Genomic DNA, 8,671 nt, shown 5'->3' with positions numbered 1-8,671 from the left:
GTTGTTTTTAAAAATAAAAATAATGTTTTATGTTTTAAATAATTACAATGATAGAAATTAAAATCTTAAGCAAATAAAATTTTGAAAATTAATTAATCATAACAGCAACTATAACTATCATTAAATCATATATTATATTTAATTTTATTCATAAGTAGCCTGCAGGTAGACGTTAATAAGACATTTAGGATTATACAATTTTAAAAGATATCTACATTATCATATAATTTAAAACAAACAATTTTTATACCAACTAATCATAAGATTTATTATATCAAAGCTAATAACAATGCCATTGATGTATCTAAAAAACATATATTTGTAAAAAAATTAAATATATTGTTGTATTCTGTGCTCAAACCTAAAGTATAATCATATATAAACTAAATTTCAATATTAAAAGAATATCTTTACTTCTACTTATAAAGTTATGTTTTTTTTAACTATTTACATATTATACTTAATTTATTAGTTTTAATATATTGTTGGATGTAAACCATTATCATTTTAAAACTACAACTTTGGAACAATTTGTATAAAATATTTAATTTATAAACTAAAATATAACATTACAAGACCAACTAAAATATAAATTTTTAGTTTATCATAAACAACCCAAATAATATTTTGTAAATAGTTAAATGTGATAAATTGTAGTGTCTTTCTAATAATGATTATAATTTGGTTAATAAGGTTAAATAAATATCAAACCTAAAATGAAATCATAAATAAACTAAATTTCAATATTAAAATAATATATTTACTTCTACTTATAAAGTTATGTCTTTAACTGTTAACATATTATACTTAATTTATTAAATTTAATAACAGTATGTAAACCATTATCAATTTAAAGGTAAATGCAAAAACTATATTATAATATCAATTTTACTAAAATATTTTCTAAAGATATTTGTATAATCGTTAAAAGTTTTCAAATAAGTAGCTTAAAATAACTTACAATAACAATAGTTAAAAATAACTATATATAAATGATTATATTGTTACCTTTAAAATAAAAAACAATGTCTGATGTTTTAAATAATTATAATGATAGAAATTAAAAAGTTAAGAAAATAAATTTTAAAAAATTAATTAACAATAACAAAAATTATAAATAACAATAATTCATATATTATATTTAATTTTATTCAAAAGTAACTCGCGAATAGAAGTCATTTAAACGGTTGAGATTATGCAGTTATAATAGATGTATATATTATCATATAATTTAAAATAATCAACATATTATATCAATTTAGTATACGAATTATTATATCAAATTTAACAACAATATTATTGTTATATTTAAAAAAAAAACATATATTTGTAAAGATTTCAACTATAAAGATGTTTCTGCATAACGCAGAAGCATTCGCCTAATAAGATAATAAGTTGTTCGGACTCCTTAATTAAAATACAATTCGTTCTTTTACCTTTTAACAACATTAATAGTTAGGACTTTAATTTTGTAGGTTGGTCCCTGAAATGTCACTTGTATTCCTTTCATTATTAACGTAAAGGAAGTTTCTCCACAAACATTAATTATTAAATTTCAAAGAATGGGTACTATTTTATTACCGTTCATTATTAATGTTATTGTTAGCTTTTGATTTATTCATATTTTATAATTTATCTTTATGCTTTTGTAGGAGAGAAGACACGTACACGCAAAATTGCAAATTGTACCCCATATTTTCGGAGATTGTTTATGCTAAACCATATACTAACAATGAATTAGTATACATAAACGTATGGTACCGTTCTAATTGTTGATAGATAAATATATAAGATCCATATCATCGAGTAACTTTAACATATATTATCGAATAAAGCGAAATATATGTGACAAAATTCATACGTAAAAAACACATATAAAAATAAACATGAAAACGTAAAGAAACTAATATACTGACATGTACATAAACATAAATAAGCAAATTAATCAAATAATCAAATATATATATATATATATATATATATATATATATATATATATATATATATATATGTGTGTGTGTGTGTGTGTGTGTGACCCAACTAATATGTAGAAAACATATATAAAAATAAGCAAACAAACTTGAAAAAATTATATGGACACATACATACAAAACAATAAATTTACGTCGAAATATTGATCACCTCGAGAAAAATTAGATTATATATACTACGGCGATAAACATGATAGTGTACAAAATAGATTAGGTGAAAATAATATTTTACAAATTAATTAATTAACTGTTAAAAGTGGCATTTTAAAAAGTAGATGACTGGAAAATAGTATTTTACAGAGTATTTTAAAAATAGGAGACAAAATGAAATTTTGAAAAGTACACAAGTGGAAATCATATAACATACTCCTTCCGTCCCAAATTAATTATCTACTTTTGACTTTTGAAATCTTTTTTCATCAACTTTGACCTTAAATATTTTTATTTGTGTTATATATTACTTGATGAAACTTATAACAATGAAAATACATTTAAAATACAATTCATTCATATATTTTGCATCAAGTATTATCTATCAAAAAGAAAAATATTTAAAGTCAAAGTTGAAGAATAAAGACTTGAAAAGTCAAATGTAGACAAATAATTTGGGACGGAGGTAGTATTAAATTGAGTGGTGTCTTAAGAGCACTAACAAGTTTTAAGCCTCACCTAATTTGCTTGTAGGTTGGCTTCTCCGATTATAGCAAACGTTTTTAGTTTTAGTTGGCTATTTCTCGTATTAGTCGGATTCCTCAATTCTCAATTTCTCGTTTGCTTATCTGCTCCATGTTTTACACCGCTTATTCAATATAGGTTATTTTCCTCATTCTCTATCTATGTAATGATGTTCTTGTTGATGATGGACTGTCAAATTCCTCAATCCTCGATTTCCCGTTTGTATATACCTTCCACATTTTCCACTACTTATTCAATACCAATTTTCTTCTTCATTCTCTCTCTAGGTAACGATGTTCTTATCAATGATGGTATGTATCCACCGTACGACTTCATTCAGAGTTATTTTCCAGTAAATCCTCTATATTCAACCATTATGTGACATCCATGAAGGATCAAGTCATTTGATTTTCATCTTTCGAAAGCTAGGGTTATGTCCAAGGTAAAAATGATTTGGGGGTTTTCAATTCTTGCTAGAATCTAATTTTATAAGGACCTAACATATAATACTTACGGATTTTATTGCATTTTTATGATTGGTGTTTTTGAAGGTATTTTGACCTTAAGTTATGGGCAAATACGCTTGCATCATTCCCCTTTCGTAATTTCTATGAGCACTATAAAATATGCTTTTATTTTCCACAAATATCAAGTAATTTCTTGACGGTAAACCCAGGTATGTTGGTGGTGAATAGTAAACGGAGGAAATCGAGTTCTGAATGCCTCTATTATGACATCTTTGGGATTTAGATGGTGGAAAAAGATCACTAGCATTGCGCTTCAAAATTACATGAGAATCTAAAGGTATCAACCAAAATTCTTTTCAACTTTTATGATTGGTACTATTTGGCTGGCGTTCCTGATAACTTAAACCAAACCTTTTACTTCTCTAGTTTTAATCTACTTCTGTTATATAGTAAGATAAGATAATTTTTCAGTTTGAAATGTTTTGTTACCTTCAAGCAAGAACCAGTATGCAATCTATGACATCTCCAAGAACACTTATGAACTCAAGGGTTTTAAAATGTTTCAGTAAAAATCATAGAGAATTTGATAATTTGGTTAGAACATAATTTAACAATGCACTTCTGTTAAAGTCATTATGGATTTGACATGTTAGTAACTTAAAATCATTATGGATTCAACCTGGTTGTATATAATAATTCATTATTGTTGATTAGCTTATTATATTAGTATGCTTCTAATTTTGTCTATAATACCAATGTAATTTTCAAAAATCCATCCAATTTCAACAAAGTCTTTGATATTGCTAAGATTAGTCATTTAATGTGATTAATTATATTAGTAATTTAAATAGACAATTATAGAATAAGGAGAAATATGATACAAATATGCTCATATATGATAATTAAGTCCAAAATCAAGAGATAGGCCTTAAAGAAGAAAAAATGAGCAAAAATGGAGTGGATAATGAAGAAAATCAAAGATAAAACAAATTGTGGGGTTACCGTCGAGACAGATAAATGTTAGTGATGCAAATTAGAAGATTATTTTGGGGTTAGCGTCGTGCCAATAAGTTTAATTACATATAAATACGAGGATTTCACATCTCAAAAAAGTGTGAAAGAAACAAAAAACTCTCTGATGTATGAAAGGAATGCTCATTTCATTCCTAAAGGCAGAGAGGTTGAAGAGGTGATCTAGAAGAGAATTATGGAAGAAATCAAGAACAAATTATTAGGTTTGCAATTTTTAGCAATATTTTTATTTGTTTCTTTCGTTTTTCTGTAAAACACGAGAGACTAAAAACTTACTCTTCAATAAAGTTCTGATTTTTAATACCTATCATTGAGTTGCATATGATTCTAAATCTAGTTATTGTGACTTGTTGCTTATATTTTTGACCTAAAAACTATTAAATACCAGTGATTAAAAAATCCTAGGTTTATGTGGTATTAATTGATATATTTAACATATAACAGTGCTTTGGTTTTACAAGTATTGTTAGGCTTAATCTTATTAAACTACTGATTTAATCATAGGTAATTTTAGACAATTAATTCGTTTAAAGGTTTCTAGTTTGATAAACATTGAATTAGATATTTACTAATCATAAAAACTAGTAATTAATCTTATGTGTTAGTATAATTTGTAGAATCATAATACTTCATTACACTATCATCAAGTCACTACAGGAAATAAGGATTTGAAGTTTAAGTGCTCATTACACTATCATCAAGTCACTACAGGAAATAAGGATTCGAAGTTTAAGTGGAAGTCCTTCAAAATAATTCTATAAAACTAGTCTTTTTTTTTTAAGAATTTGAGTTTAATCGGATTAAATTATAAACCTCGTGAATTTAATTCTTTTCAGGTAAATTGATTCAGTCTGTTAATAGTCATACCTAATCGCCGAGAGTTTGACACCCTTATTTACCATAACTATAATATATTTGATCAATGTGAGTGTTAAATAAGAAGTATTAGATACAGGTTTTATAAATTTACAACTTAAAGAAAATTTTATATAAAAATTTCACATCAATTTTTTTGTGCCATTGTCGTGGATTAGTTTTATCTTTAGCAGATTAAATTAATTTTGTAAATCGTACTTAGAATTTTATTTTATGTATTTATCTGGTTAAAAAGTTGTATGAATTCATGATTTTCACTATGTGAAAACCCTGTTATCGCATCGTGAATATTGCTGATTCCGGATTCTATTTATAATTACTTTTTGTTCAATTTTATGCTTATTTTAGTTTGTTTTTATTTTATTTGTAACAATAAATGACCGGAGGGTTTAGTTCTAGGCTCGATTCACTATTTGAAGATCCCATTGTGAGTTACACAAAAGACTAAAGAAGGGCGAAAAAAGATTTACGGACAAAGAAGACTATCTTTTCGAGAAAAGCCAACCATAATTAGAGTAAATAAGTGAACAGGAAGATCAGGAAGATATGACGGACTGATCGGTCTATTTTTATAACAAAATCAATTTTATTAAATTTCTTGATTTGATGTTTGACTGCCTAAGAATGGAACTACTTTGATAGAATGTTGAATATTATGTGTAGGTAATTATATAGTCATAAAATTGGTGGAACCTACATGGAAAACTAGCAAAAGGAAACTAATAACCATGATATATGAATTGCTAAAGTGATGAAGAAAATGTTGTTGGGAAAATTGACCACTCTTAAATGTTATGGTCATATCTAAAGCTCTGGAGCACCGATTGAATTGATTCTAGAAGATTAGGAAACTAGAGAAAATTTCTTGCAACTTTCATGTTTTGAGTTTCTATTGATTATGTCGTTTTCATCAGCAAAAATGTGCATGGAAGATGAAGGATGCGTGTCACGCATCAATGACAGCCTGAAGGATGTTGTGGTCAAATCACTCAATATCTTAGTAGATAATAGAGCATGAAATGAAGAAACCATGTTGGTATCAAACATGGTCTAAATGATGTCACCAAGGATACCAGAGCTTTATTCGGATGTCTCGTGTTGGAATGGTGACTTACGAAAAGTGCTTAAACTTGCAAAGGACACACATCAGGCGTCAAGGTCATCCCCAAGGACGCCTACCCACTTTAGGCCATTTTATAGTGCAAAATCAAGGAAGAAAAATACCATGCAAAAATGGTATCAAGGACGCCTAGGCATCCTGCACGACATCAAGGATGTTACCAAGGATGTCCACCGTCCCACATTTGTAACGGTCAGAATTTAGGTAATTACTTTTCTTTCCCTTATAATGAATTTTATTTTCAAGAAGAGTCCCTACATATGTTGGGTGTACATAGGTGTACGCTTAGCATAATAGGGAAGGCTGGTCGCGGACATGCACCACGTATGCGAGGCGTACCAAGAAGTACATGGGACATACGTGGCTCAACACTCTTATGTTGCTTGGACCTTACCCTATACAGCCTCCATAGTAAATTATCATCCCAAATCCCTTGATTTGCATGAGAGTGTAATCTTTGAGGTTAAAAGTGTTTTGGTGGCCATTTTAGTGGGTTTACAAGAAGAAGATGGTGGTGATCAATTCTTGGATGTTATTGAGCTTCCAAGTCCTGCATCTAGTTCATCTTAAGGAACTTCTAGAGATAAAAAGTCTAGACCTTGCCATCTCTTTTTCTAGTTTGAGTAACGGTTTGTTGTGAAGTCCATTTTTCGTTAATGGACCCTCTCTTGTGAGTTTGAGCAACTCCATTGGCTAGAAATGTTAGATCTAAGCTCCTTGGATATGCTTGATGCATAAAAATGCCATTTTGAAGGTTGTATTGGTATCTTGCATGAGTTTAAGGTCTTAAAAGTGGTCTTAATGGGAAAAATGGGGTATTGGAGTCCCATGTGGCATGCAAGGGCATAAAGTTACCAATTTTATGGCCTAGGACATCCTAATAGACTCATATCTAGAGTTAGACGTTGAGATCTCAAGTATTAAGCACTTAATGGACTTTTGTGTATGGGTTGTTTGTACGCCGGGCGTAATGATTTGTACGCTGCGCGTACGGAAAAGGACTTAGTACGTTAAGCGTACTGATGTAGTATGGTGGGCGTATGCAACCCAAATGTGTTTGGGCTTCATTGGGCTTGTAAGCTTATTGGACCATATTCAACCTTGGGCCTGTACCCAGGAAAAATTATTGGACTTGTGTTCTAGCTTGGGCTATAGTTGGCATGATTGGGCCTTTTGGGTCTTGTGGCTCATTATGGTTTTGGACTTTAATGTTGGGCCCATTAAGGAAAGGGAGGCCTTTGGGCCATCATGGAGGGACTTGGACTTAGGATTTTGGGCCTTTGTCTAGGTTGTGTCATAATCCTAATTAGGACTATTTGTATATCCTTACAGTGTGAGAATTTGGATTGGTAGTCGAGCAGCTATTGTATTCAGCAGACTGAGGTGAGTCTTCTCATTATACCAATAGGTCGAAGGCACCAATGTCGGCCCATTACTTGATATGAGGTTTCAATAGTTAAATATGCAATGGTTTTGTTATTTGGAAGGTTATGAATTATGTGAAGACCATGGGGGGGATTCCATGGCACTTGGTAAAGACTATGGTGGGAGCTTATGGCCCATGGATGTAAGACCATGGGGTGGCCCATGACATTCCGGGTGAAGATCATGGTGGGAGTCCATGGCAATCCTATGTATATATGTCACATGGCAGTATGTACTTATATGTTTTGTGTATTTTGGGAACCCACTAACCATTTGCTTACAGTTTTGTTAGGTGTTTCAGGTACTTCTAGTTCTAAGGGCAATGGCACGACTTGATGGCGCAGCATGCACTCTCTAGTATTTCCGGATTCATTGATTTGGATACTCTGATTTTATGTACTTGAGTTTATGTAATGGTATTTTGCAAAAAAAAAAAATATGGTTGTAACCTTTAAATATTAAATGAAAATTTTTACCTAAATTTTTAGGGTGTTACAAGTTGGTATCAGAGCCTTGGTTTGAGGGGTTTGGGCACACTTTCAGGTGTGTCAGAACACAAACCGAGGAACTGGTAAACCCTTTTTCAAAAGAAACAAAAATTAACTTTTTTTGAAAAAGTTTTTCTTAAGTAAAAGGGGGAGAGTGCGATGCGCGTAATCGCCGAGCTCAAGTAAGTGTTCCCAGTATATTAGCCATGCTAGAGATATATTCTTGGAATTGATGTTGAATTGATTATTTGCTAAGTGTATGCTTTCAAAGTTGAATATATCTAGGATTGCATTGCCCTAGAATGATGGATTCTGCCTTATTTCCTATTCTTTTTTTGGTTGTGGTTTTAAGGTAGAAGCTTTATTTGACAGTGTATGTGATTCTATTTGTGTATAACTTGCGTGCATAGGGCTACCTGGGATGATTGATTTAGAGTTTTGGTTCGGTGAGGATAGAGAAATCCTAGAATAATCTAGGATCTGAGTTTGTGTTGTGTTCTGTGGGTCATGTTTATCTGTGGTTAGTTGAATTAGAGGCATCAGGTCTGGCCTTGGGGAAGGTGCAGGTAGGTGTGGAACGTAGTATTGGGCCCGTAC

At 30.4% G+C, this 8,671-nt stretch overlaps 1 long non-coding RNA gene across 2 annotated transcripts; it reads left to right on the top strand.

Annotated features, from left to right (window-relative positions):
• Positions 1-2,655: 2,655 nt before the first annotated feature.
• On the top strand, positions 2,656-8,014 carry LOC145097283 (uncharacterized). 2 transcript variants are annotated; one of them, XR_013704308.1, is made up of 4 exons: positions 2,656-2,804; positions 2,954-3,108; positions 3,343-3,470; positions 7,888-8,014. It is a non-coding gene; the product is annotated as an uncharacterized LOC145097283 (long non-coding RNA). The 2 variants fall into 2 exon arrangements; XR_013704307.1 differs by having other exon boundaries at positions 3,343-8,014.
• Positions 8,015-8,671: the final 657 nt, after the last annotated feature.

The sequence above is a fragment of the Lactuca serriola genome, chromosome 4 (genome assembly GCF_051521515.1).
Source record: "Lactuca serriola cultivar US96UC23 chromosome 4, Lser_US96UC23_V15, whole genome shotgun sequence".
In the NCBI taxonomy this organism is placed as follows: Eukaryota; Viridiplantae; Streptophyta; class Magnoliopsida; order Asterales; family Asteraceae; genus Lactuca; species Lactuca serriola.
Note: the sequence above shows the minus strand (reverse complement) of the source record. Positions and strands in the feature narration are given on the sequence as shown.